Raw genomic sequence first — 12,624 nt, forward strand, 5'->3', positions numbered from 1 at the left:
CTTGAATAGCATAAAGAGTAGTGATAAATGGGGGTGCCTGGATGGCTCAGTACGTTAAACTTCCAACTTTGGCTCAGGTCAGGATTTCACAGTTGGTGAGTTTGAGCCCCACATCAGGCTGTTTGCTGTTAGCATGGAGCTTGCTTTTGATCCTCTGTCTTCCTCTCTCTCTCTGTCCCTCCCCTGCTCGTGTGCATGCTCTTTCTCTCTCTCAAAAATAAATAAACATTAAAAAAAGTGATAAATGAATAGATATCTCATATTCAATAAACTCCATGATAAGAGAGTGCACTGTCTTTTCAGGTGTTCTTGGCACATTTGCAGAAGTTGACTAACCCACCAGAAGGAGAAAACCCCCCTCCCAAAGCATAAGTTGTATCAATCAAATTCCCTAGCCACACACACAAATAAATAAATAAATGAAAAAGTTAAAAGGAATGGTTTTATTGACAGCAACAACAACAAAAAGCTCAGCCATTTCGAAATTAAAAAAAATATGTTCTGGTATATCCATCTAAGGAAATGACTTTGTAAAAAGAAAATGTTTTAAAAGCAAATATATTTATCACATCTTTATCAAGAATAAGAAAAAAAAGGAAAACCACCCAAATCTATGACAAGGGAGGGAATAATTAAGGCACTGGCTTATCTGATCTTGGGCCAATTACTTAATCTCTCTAAACTTCTATATCCTTATCTGTAAACTGGGGACAGTTGCCTCCCCTGATGGGTTGTTGTAAAGATTAAATTAGATAATGCTTGTAAAATATTTTAATCACTATACTTGTCATCAAGAAAATACCCAAGAAGTCTTTTCTATTAAGACTGTCACTATTTACAATCATGTTTATGTTGAGTTTGCATTAATATAGAAAAATGCTAATGTTACCCTATCTACGGGCAAGAGCAGGAGAGCAATCTAAAAAATAGCTGATGAAAACCAGATAAAATAAACAAATACGTGTAACTCAAATAAATTTGGGCCTCCTTGTTCTTTCATTTTAAATACCATCTTAGCACGGTGACACATCTAAAAGAAACGCAAATGTGACTTTTAGAAAGCTGGGAAACAACATGGGTATTTAAGGATTGAGGGGAGTGGCTGACATGATATATATTGGGCATCTTGCAGCTAAACTCCTAAAAAGTTTCTTTGGGATGTGTCCCTGAAGAGTTCCACCCCTTGTGGTAACCGCTCAGGTCTGTCTGTCTTTCTGCCTCTTGGGACCGCAGATATTTTCTCCTGAGATGCTTCTCTATTACCTCTCCATGATAGCCATGGCTATCTTCTTATTTTACTTATATCTCCATCATTATTCCCCTCCACCATCTAAATGGATCTTCCTTGATCTATCATTCCCATCCCCCCCGCCCCCCAGGGGCAGGGGAGGAATAGGTGTGTATTAATATGTGAATACTTAAAATTTAATAATTGTGTCTCCATCATTGAAAGGGAAGCTGTTCCTCTTGCAAGAGCAATATACAGAAGGAAAATTCGAAGGAAGTGCACTGAACAGATAACAGGGATTGCTGTTGGATAACGGGGCTAAAACATTCTCCTACTTTCCTTTACTTTACAAATTTTCTATGACAAAAATATATTACCTTTTTAACAAAATTGGGATAAAGGTCACATGTTATAAAACTCATCCTTTTAAAGCATACAGTTTGAGGTTTTTTATTACATTCACAAAGCCCTACAACCATGCCCACTATCTAATTCTGGAACATTTTCATCATCCCAAAAAGAAACATTGTGCCCATTAGCAGTCATTCTGTTCTCCACTGCCCCCCAACTCTGGAAACCATTAATTTACTTCCTGTCTCTATGAATTTGCTTGTTCTGTATATTTCTTACAAATGAAATCATACAATAAGCAGCCTTTTGTGTCTGTCTGCTTCTATTGAACAAAATGCTTTCAAGTTCATCCATGTTGTATCATATATTCATGCTTCATTACTTTTTATGGATGAATAATATTCTTAAATGTATTCTACAATGGGAGAAATATCTTAGTTTTTTAAAAAGCTAATGGGTACATAAGTCTAACCTTTGACTGTTAATTCTAATAAGAGTATATATATATATATATATATATATACAGTTCAATAATAATGAATGATTTTTGCTGATGTATAAATTATTTTTCAAAATCATGTATTTATAAAGCTTCATGAGACTGTTAAACTTTTTTTTTTCTCACTCAGACTTTCAACTAAAAAACCCCCATGGGAATCTAAATGATAATCTAGCTGAATACCAGACAAAGAAATTGAACCACAGAGAGAGACAGCTGTGGACACCCAGGACACATATATTTCAAACACAAGATGAAAAATTCTTGGCCTTTAAATTTTGAGTGTTCAGAGGGAATACTTAGAGTAACTGAAATGAGAAATTAAAAAAAATTGTTTAGAAACATATCACATGAAATATTCTGTGATAATCAATTGTAGTTAAGATATTTGAAGCTTGGATCAATATAGTATAATTCAGCCTTACATTCATTAAGAAGAAAGAAATTCCAAATCTGTTTGTATGCACGCTGTGTATGTATTTGTGTACCTGCAAATCACAAACATATAAATACTGATGTACACTCAGTGTACAAATTTAATGTTATAATCTTTACTTGGAAAGGCAGATTGTACGTGTTTTCAGTTACAAGGGAGATAGCTCGATCAAAGCTGACTGCAGCTAGCTCACATTAAAGTGAGGGTTCAGTGAAAAATCAAATTCTATAAATGAATGACTTACCCAGGACATAAAATCTGGAGCATTTCAAACACACAGAGGGTGCACTGGGGTGATGTCCAAAAGTGGGGTGCTGGTGATATCGAGTTCTTGATCTAGGTGCTCATTACATATGTTCGGTTTTCAAAAATTCATCGAACTGCATACTTGTGATCTAAACACATTTCTCTATAGACATTATCCTTAAATATTTTTTTTAAGTTAAAAAAATTAAAGCAACAAAAGACACTACACATTGATTTTGGAGGGCCTGTGTATGAGCCTTAGCTAAGGGATGCATCAGGAAGATATGTCAAGAATTAATAATTAACACATTGGTTTAGTCTACAGAGAGATGTCAAAGTTGTAAGTGCTCATTTGAGAAAGCTAATATCAAGTCTGTAGACCAGATATGCTTAAAAATCCAACTTAATGAAGAAAGTATCTGTTCACTGAAAGCATTCTCTGAAGATGTCACTGGGTCAGCTTCTGCAGGACCAGAGAGACCACTTGCTGTGAAACGTTCAGATACGATGACAGTAAAGCAACTGCATTTAATCATTTAGGAGACTATAATATGCCAGTTAGGATTAGGTTACGCTCTGATTCAGACAAATGAAGAAAACTGTTTTGTTTTTCTCCCCCAGGATTTTTTTTTAGCAAATTAGACCATAAATACAAAAGTGTTGTGGACAAAAAGCAGACTCCTTAAAATCTCATATTTTATTAGAGGTTTTTGGCTAACACCAATGCACAGATTCCAGCTAATAATTTCAGGACACGTCCCTATACCCTCCAACTCTAGCTACAACTTATCACATAGAAGATTGTACGTTTTTTGAAAGCAGGATGAGGCACTGTTTGTGGGAGTGGAAAATAATACCATTATTTTGGAGTGCAACTGGTACTCAGAAGACTTTAAAATGTCCATAATTTTCATCTAATTATAAGACTTTATTCCTGGATAAATAATTAGGGTATACAAAAAGATTCCATTAAAGGAATGTTATCATATCATTATTTGTGGAAACAAAATATTGGAAACAATTTTGGAAATCCAATGACAGGGGGTTGATTAAAAAACAAAGAAACCCACAACAATAAATGTCCACATAGTAGGAGAGTATATAGCCATCAAAAATGTGTTATAGGAGTACATTGATATTTATGTTTATGATAAACATATTTAAATGAAAATAAGATTGCAAAAAAATTTACAGAATAACACCATTCCTTAAAAATTAAGTACCTAAATATACACAGCAACATTTGGCATCAAGAAACATTAAAATATTAATGCCAACTAGGATTATAATTGATTTAAAAATTTTTCTTATCTATATATTCCATCTTTTCTAGAATAAACGTGTGTTATTTTATAACAAAGAAATTTTATAGAAAAGTGAGATGGGGAAGTAGGAAAACCAGGGACTAGAATATTTATGCATGTGAGAATGCATTCTTCCTTCATTAGGTGGAACTAATGTCTACTCTCTACCTTTGCCCTGCATACCTTGAAAGCTTTACGTGAAGTGCCTTTCAGTGCCTGCTGCCCCAGAAACCTTTCTTTAAATTCTGAGCAGCCATCCCACATCACCAGTGTTATCCTGGAGCTCCTGGTCATTCAGCTCCCTTGACTTAAATCAAAGGAACTAACATCTCAGTCTGCCCAAACACACACAAAACCACACAGCCACTCAGCCTAGAACAATGCGGCAAAGGATACACCTGCTGAACACCAGGGAAAACCTCCTTCTCTAATCTTTCCAGATCAAGTCATCAGACTTTGAGAGATTTCAGTTCTCTTTCAGAAGAGTCCTTGGTCTACTTCACATAAGTGGATTTTTAAAAATATTAGCATCTGAAATATTCTAAGGGTTCACTGTTGATTTTTGTTTGATAAACACAAAGGGAAACAATTCCCCTTCTTTGAAGCCTCTTTCTAGGATCCCTAATGATCAGCGGCCAAATTTAGCCTTGGCTGCATCTCCACTGTATCTATTATTCCTCCGTGCTATTGATGTGAGGCTCAATCTCATCCCTATTTAGAGTGCACAAGAGCCAGCGTCTTGATGAAAGGGGAGGTTGGTGAACGTAAATTGAAAAGAGCCGGGAGAACATACTGTAATGAATGGAAACATACAGCTTCATGGTTTATGGTACTAAAATTACATTCACACAAAAGAATCAATAGCCTTGATCATATTATATGAGAAATAAGAAAGGAGGGGGAGTTGTAGAGAAGGCAGTCAAGATATCAGCTGATTAGAATTATTCCAGGTAATTTATTTAGTTTTGTTTTAAGTACTTCTGCCTGTATGATAATATTATTTTTTAAAGTTATTTATTTATTTATTTATTTATTTATTTATTTGTTTATTTATAGCAATCTCTACACCCAACATGAGGCTCGAACCCACAACCTCAACATCAAGAGTCACGCGCTCTTCACGCCAGGCACCTCACGATTATTCTTGACAGCACTATTCATAATAGCCAACAGGTGGAAACAATCCACCAGCAGTAGAATAAAGAAGAATAAAGAAGAAATTGAACTATAGTCATATATTGGGATACTACACAATGGATGAACTCTTGCTACATACATGAGGAATAAATCTCACAAACATAATATTGAGGGGATGAAGCCAGACACTAAAGAGATTTTGTTTATGTAAACGCTCAAAAGCAGGAAAATGAGTCTATGGTTACAAGTGAAGATAGCGGTTTCCTTGTTTGGGAAGTGACTGGGTAGGGATTTAAAAAGAGCTTCTGGGCGCTGGTGACTTTCTGTTTCTATATGTAGGTGCTGGTTATGTGGGTGTGTTCAGTTTGTGAAAAATCCTTTAAATTATATACTTATGATTTACGTATTTTTCTTTTAATAAGATACACATCAATAGGAATGTTTTAAATTCCAGTTCCTCGGCCCTGACTAAAATCTACTGACTTTAGGTTATGGTTCTCTTGGGGTAGTCCAATGTGAAGCAAAGGTTGAGACTCACTGGACCAGACCATCTCTATCTAGTGGTGTGCTACAGCCAGCCTCTACCAGCTCGTGAGAGCTGGCTGTTAAATTCCAGGATTTTTGCAAACCTGTTAAAGCCTAATGTACAGAGTTGTCAAGCTGTGATGTTGTACACATGAAATTAATGTAATGTGTGTCACTATACTTCAGTTAAAAAAATAAACAAAATAGGTTCAGTATTAAAAATTAAATTAGATCAAGTTTCAAACAAAGAAATACTAAAAACAAAGGTACTAAATGCTCAAAGCTCATCATTTTCTAATTATTGTATTACATTTTACAGTTACCTACATTTTGAGGTTATTTATGCCAATTTTGTCTGTATGATGGAAATACTTCACCACAGTGTTTATTGGGCCATCTCTCCCCAACTCCACACTCAGTGGCAACGGTAGCTTGAAACTGACTGAGGTGGGAGTCTGTATACCACAGAAATTGGCAACCACTACCAATTCAGGACTTGCTTTGTTGTTTTGTTGCTTGACTTAAGAAAATGATTAAAAATGTTAATGATGCAGATTAAATTTAGAAGCGTGTTACATGTGAATAGCACACTTTCGGAAATATCGTTATAGTATTTAAAAACTATTATCCGGTTCAGCAAAGAAGGTATTCGTATCTTTGATAAATGAGTACAATTCTGACATGCCTTTGTTGTTGCACTTTTATCCTGCTTATTAACATAATGGAAAATATCAGCCAATATTTATAAGGGAGTTACACCCTTTCATCAATTGTACTGCAGGTAGCTTATGGATAAAAGAGTTGGACCAAAACCAGTGAGCATTCTATAAAACCCAACTGGCTTTACGGAATTTACAATAGTGTTGTATATTTTTTTATTATTTGTAAATTGTGTGCTACATACATTCTTTATGTCAGTAAAATTTATAATAGACTTATGTATGCACATAAATACATTCTTTTTTTTCCCAGAGACCTGGTTGATTTACTAGCCCACTGCTGTGTACATCTCCTCCGTGTTTAAGATTCCATGAATGTCTATTATGATTTAAGAAACAAGCAAAAAAAAAAAAAAAAAAAAAGAAACAAGCAAACAAAATAAGCAGCCTGTAAAGCATGAGTTTCAGCATAAGATATAGCAAAACCTATACTTTAGACCTTCACTATTCAAGATGTGGTCTTTGGCATCTATGGGGAGCTTCTGAGAAATTCATAATCCCACGCCAGAATTCCTCAATCAGAATCTGCATTTTATCAGGATGCCCAGGGGATTTGCATGCACAATTAAAGTTTGAGAGGGGCGCCTGGGTGGCTCAGTCGGTTAAGCGTCTGACTTCAACTCAAGTCATGATCTCACAGTCTGTGAGTTCGAGCCCCGTGTCGGGCTCTGTGCTGACAGCTCAGAGCCTGGAGCCTGCTTCTGTGTCTCCCTCTCCCTCTGCCCCTCCCCTGCTCATGCTCTGTCTCTCTCTGTCTCAAAAATAAATAAAAATATTAAAAACAAATTTAAAAAAGTTTGAGAAGCACTGCTTTAAAAATAAACTCCTTGGTATGAACTGAAATTTATATAATCAATTTGGGATTAGTAATAAGGTTAGGGTCAGTCTAGCACCAGTTCAGCCCCTTCATAGCAAAGGAAAAAAACATATAATTGCTATACATAAACCTGAAGAAAAGGACATGCCTCTTACAATATAGCTTTGTCAAACACTGAAAGGGAGACTGTGCCACCAGGAAAATAAAGGCTATTCTGGGCCACTTGGATTAGTAACTTAAAAAGGGGGGGAAAGTACAAGAAGGAAAAAATCACAACACTAGCTTCCCTCCATGTATGTGATGAATAAGACACGTTGCCAAAGACTTGGTTCCAAAAATCCAAAGCAGGGCAGCGACTGCCACATGACAGAGTGCAGCAGCTGGGGAGAGGAGTGTGAGGAAATACTTTCCAGAGATGTAATTTAGTCTAGGGTAGTTATCAAGTACGGAGGGTAAAAGGGGGAAATTGTAGTGCTTATGTTTTTCCTATCCATAGATCAGTCAGCAACATAGGACAAAAGGAAAAGCTAGGGCCAGAGCACAGAGAATACTTAATGCTACAGTTAATTGAAATGACGGTAGGAAAGTCTCGTGTATTTTGAAATTGAAAGCAAAAATGTTCTACTGGCGGTAATATTCTCTGAAAGTATTTCTTCGTTACTTGGCTGAAAATATAGTAGTTGTTTTGAGATGCAAAGGTCTGTGTGGAAAACGTGTTAGATACTTAAACAGTTCCGGAAGGAAATGGGAGCCACAAATCTCCAAGAGGAGCTTGGTATTAGTTTGTGGCAGATACTGAAGCAATAAAATAATTCAAGTAAACCATAGCAACCCTAGAGTACAAAGAGAACAAATGTAGTTGTGACTGGGCCACTGGTACCCCAAGAGACCCCAGCATGTGTTTTTACCCAAGGAAAAAGGTTACTGTAACAACCCCGTGCAATATCAAAATTCAAACAACTCTAGTTCATTTAGGGGAAAAATGATAGGACTGCCCTAGTGTGTTATTAACATTTCCCCTTGAAATACTCTAGAAAGGCTTAGAAGAGAACTATCCCTTACTGAGCACTACTATGTGCTTTACATGTGTCATTTCATAACATCCTCATAATTCTCTAAGAGAGGTGATACTGTATGCATTTCATAGATGAGAAAAATGAGGTCCAAAGAAGATTTACAGACATAGTCTGTAAAGAGCCAGAGCTCCACAGACAAAATTGAAAAGCTCCATACTTGATTAAAACTGATCGTTCCATGAAGACAGAGTGGTAGGGATGGGAGTGTGGGGCTGCTATGCTTTAAGTAAGCAGGAAGACTGTTCTACACCACCATCAATGAACAGAAATCAGGGTTCTCTTAGTGCCCCGAGATCCTCTTATCACCCATTTTGGGATGTATCTTAGGTTTCAGATGGATTTCATACTTGATAGTTGTAATTTTGGCTATGCTGGAGGCTTTGGAAGACTTGGCACAGTTCAGGCAGTGTTATGTTCTAGAACTGAGTCCTGGGCTCAGACTTGGGGACCCAGGTTTGCTTCCAGATGCGTTAGATATTAACTATGAGAGGGGGTAAGCTCTATCACCTCTTTGGGTGGTAGGTTTTTCCACTTACATGAAGTTGTCTTAAGTATCTTTGAGGACCTTTCTGGATCCATGATTCTACCCTTCACAACTCAACTGTTTTAAGATTTGACTTTCATCAAAACATGTTAGAAATGACCTGGAAGGTTAACAAATTTGTCTGAACAAGCCAGCTATGTAGTTCAAGTCAGATTAAAAACAAAGCAAACAGGGGGAGCCTGGGTGGCTTGGTCGGTTAAGCGTCTGACTTCGGCTCAGGTCATGATCTCATGGTCCGTGAGTTCGAGCCCCGCGTCGGGCTCTGTGCTGACAGCTCAGAGCCTGGAGCCTGTTTCAGATTCTGTCTCCCTCTCTCTCTGCTCCTCCCCTGTTCGTGCTCTGTCTCTCTCTGTCTCAAAAATAAATAAACGTTAAAAAAAAAATTAAAAAAAAAAACAAAGCAAACAAAACAAAAAAAACCCATAACAACAATTATTTAACCCCTGTACTCCACCATCTGCAAAGCTAACCTGGGATAAAATGGTTTAAAGTGATTTTCCCCCCTTAGCAATTCATCTAAAACAAATGTATGTTCAAGTTCTTAAGCAGACCTGGGTGCAAATCCAAGCTCTACTTCCTGTTGCTCTTTGAACTTAGCATATCTGGAGTTCCATTTTTTGCTTCCACAAAATTGGACTTGATAATGAATATTAATTGAAATGCAGTAAAATGTCTGGCATCTAGTAGGAGCATATTAATTGCTGGTTATTGTTATTCCAGTGCTCATTAGGGGTTTGGACTATGGTTGAGTAACAGTTCAAAGGAACTTTCTTCACAGAGGGATGGAGCCTGAGATGGTAACCTCATTAGCACTGGGAACTTGGCATTAACGTGTGTCTAGGCACTAAATTAACAAAGGTGCAGAATGGAGAAATGTAACTGCTTCTTTTGGACCTACTGGCATCCCTTTCTTTCTGTGTAAAACTTCCTAATTCACCCCTTAGTGGATAAAACCTTACCAGAGACATGCTAACATACTTGATGGGACAGCTGGAGGGAGTATTTGAAGACAGAAGTGTCCTGGGGCACCTGGAAAGAGTGGCTGTCACACCCACAGTTCATATCAGGTTCTTTATTTGCCCATTTCCCGATTTCTGCCCTTTGTGCACAAGGAATATAGGGTTTCAGGAAGAGGAGGTGGAGACTTTGTTTATAAACTAACAAAAAAAATTCTGATGCTGACATGTAAATAACCAGTCCATACACATCCCATCTGTTTGAGTGACTGCCTCTTGGCCTCCACACCAAAGCTTTCCCCCCTTCGGCCCTACCCCCCGTCTCACCTCCAGCCTCTTTCTATACAACATAAGTCACTCTTTTGTGACTTTATGTTTCCTTCCTTCCCCAAGTTTTGTTTTGGTGTTGTGAGGTTGGTGAGAAGCCTGAGTAGAGAAAAGAAGATGAACACAAAAACCAAATTCAGATCACCTGTACTCTTTGAACCCTATTTATATGAAACCAGAGTGAGACCTTCAAATAATGAGACTGAACTGCCTGTTTTCCAAAACGAAGACCAATAGAAAAGATTAAAAAAATTTTTTTTTGTTTAGTATTTATTTATTTTTGAGGGGGGGGGAGGGGCAGAGAGAGCGAGGGAGACCCAGAATCAGAAGCAGGCTCCAGGCTCTGAGCTGTCAGCACAGAGCCTGACACAGGGCTCAAACTCACAAACCGTGAGATCATGATCTGAGCTGAAGTCAGTCACTTAACCGACTGAGCCACCCAGGCACCCCAAAAAGATTTTTTAAAATTCCTATTTACTACAGGTAAATTTCCCAAGTGAAAAACATAATAAAATTTCAAGTGTTTCCATTCATGTTTTGAGATAGGTCAAGCATATTAACCAAAGCCTTCTGAAGTTCAATAAAGCAAATGAATGACTGCCAATTAAATTATTACCAGGGATAACATGCTAATTATAAGGTCTCTTTTGGTCTCTTATGATTCAGAGTATAATTTTACTTTTTTACTTTTAGATTAAAAAAAATTTTTGTTTATGTTTATTTATTTTTGATAGAGACAGAGCACAAGTGGGGGAGGGGCAGAGAGCGAAGGAGACACAGAATCTGAAGCAGGCTCCAGGCTCTGAGCTGTCAGCACAGAGCCTGATATGGGGCTCAAACTCACAAACCATGAGATCATGACCTGAGCCGAAATTGGACGCCCACCGACTGAGCCACCCAGGTGCCCCATAGATTTAGATTTTTTAAAGTAAACTCTATGCCCAGCATGGGGTGTGAACTCAGGACCCTAAGATCAAGACTCACATGCTCTACTGACTAAGCCAGACAGGCTCTCTTATTTTTACTTTTTAAATAATTACAGGTTTATAGTTGCTATATTGATATTTTTATGACATATCAGTCTTACAGTTAACCAAATATCAGTTGATGATGAGGTCTTAACCTGTAATTGGATCTTCTCAGTGTTCTTATGATCTATTCTGTAATAATACAGTATATAACAGCTTATACAGGACAAAGCTGTTATATAGGACAGCTTATAACAACCCCTTAAATGCTTAAAAGTATCTCTTAGCTAATTAAGGTTTTAGGGCTATTAGCTTGAGTTGGGGATATTAGTACATTTTAAAAAAGATGATATATGAAGGTTTTATCAATTGTTCTCCATTTCATTTTTAATTATTTTTATATAATACTCCCTAAGAAAGATTATTATATTGTATTGTAACAACTGTTACAAATTATTTTGCAAAAATAGGCAAGAGGGGAAGAGAAGGCTGTCAACCCTGGTAAAAATGGAAAATGTCCTGCTTAATCTTTACTGGCCATTTTCAGGACTTTGCTTGGGATTTATCTATTATGCATCCAAATCTATCTACATGGCACATTTTAGACAAATTGAGGTTCCAAAAGGAATTGAGTGTTTTAAAGTATCATGCTAAATAGTAAAGCTTTCTCAAAGATGCTGTGCAGATTCAAACAGCTCACAATTTTGTTACAATGCTTTTGAAGCAATAACACCTTTGAGTATGAGATACTGTAATTTAGCAGTTCTAGATGACTGCATAATCTCTCCCTGTTGGGTTGAAATTCTGCCTTCTGTCTTTTCCTAAACTTGCACTCATTTATCATCTATCCAGACAAAATATGTGCTTGGACTTTCTTCCATGCATACATGGAACTGGAAAGTAATCCCACAGAATGGAAAATGCTGAACTTCTCATAAATGTACCACTGACCTCCCAATTTAGCCTTTTGGCATGCATGATCTTGATGTATTCTTTAACTTTTCATACGTGGATGTTTAACATCTTGCCTTTTAAATCTGTGCGTAAGATCCTTAAGACCACAGACCCCCTGATAAAAACTTTCTTAAATCTTCGAGAGTGCCATGCCAGAAAGTACACATGAATACTTATTATTTCACTGTTTTATTTAAGAGAATGGTATTTATTCTTTTGCAGCAGTTGGGCCATTTCATGTTATTACATGAACTGTAATCACCATGTTATCTTAGGCAAGTCACTTAACCTTTCTTTGCCTCAACTTCCCTACTGGAGAAGAATTTTTCAACTAGAAAGTTTAGGTTTTAGAGTAAGATGGGATTTTAAAAAAATCCTATTTCTTCCATTTACTAAAAGTAGGAATTGAATATATTATCTAACCTCTCTACACTTCCAATTCTTCACCTGTCTTATGGGGATCAAGAGAGTGGTTTTACTCCACAGGATTTTTTGTTGGTTTTTGTTTTTAGGTGCAGATGAGAACATAAATGTAAA

The 12,624-nt window shown here is 37.0% G+C and overlaps 1 protein-coding gene across 11 annotated transcripts in view; it reads right to left on the reverse strand.

Annotated features, from left to right (window-relative positions):
- Window positions 1–12,624, reverse strand: part of RHOBTB1 (Rho related BTB domain containing 1) — a 266,985-nt gene that overhangs the window by 50,840 nt on the left and 203,521 nt on the right. The window contains exon 1 of one of the 11 annotated variants that reach the window (XM_042960315.1): window positions 10,166–10,187. The exons of the other annotated variants lie outside the window; for them this stretch is intronic. The gene's annotated coding sequence lies outside the window, so the exon portion shown is untranslated. Of the gene's footprint in view, window positions 1–10,165; window positions 10,188–12,624 lie in introns of those variants that run through there. 11 annotated transcript variants of the gene reach the window in all.

The sequence above is a fragment of the Panthera tigris genome, chromosome D2 (genome assembly GCF_018350195.1).
Source record: "Panthera tigris isolate Pti1 chromosome D2, P.tigris_Pti1_mat1.1, whole genome shotgun sequence".
Taxonomy (NCBI): Eukaryota; Metazoa; Chordata; class Mammalia; order Carnivora; family Felidae; genus Panthera; species Panthera tigris.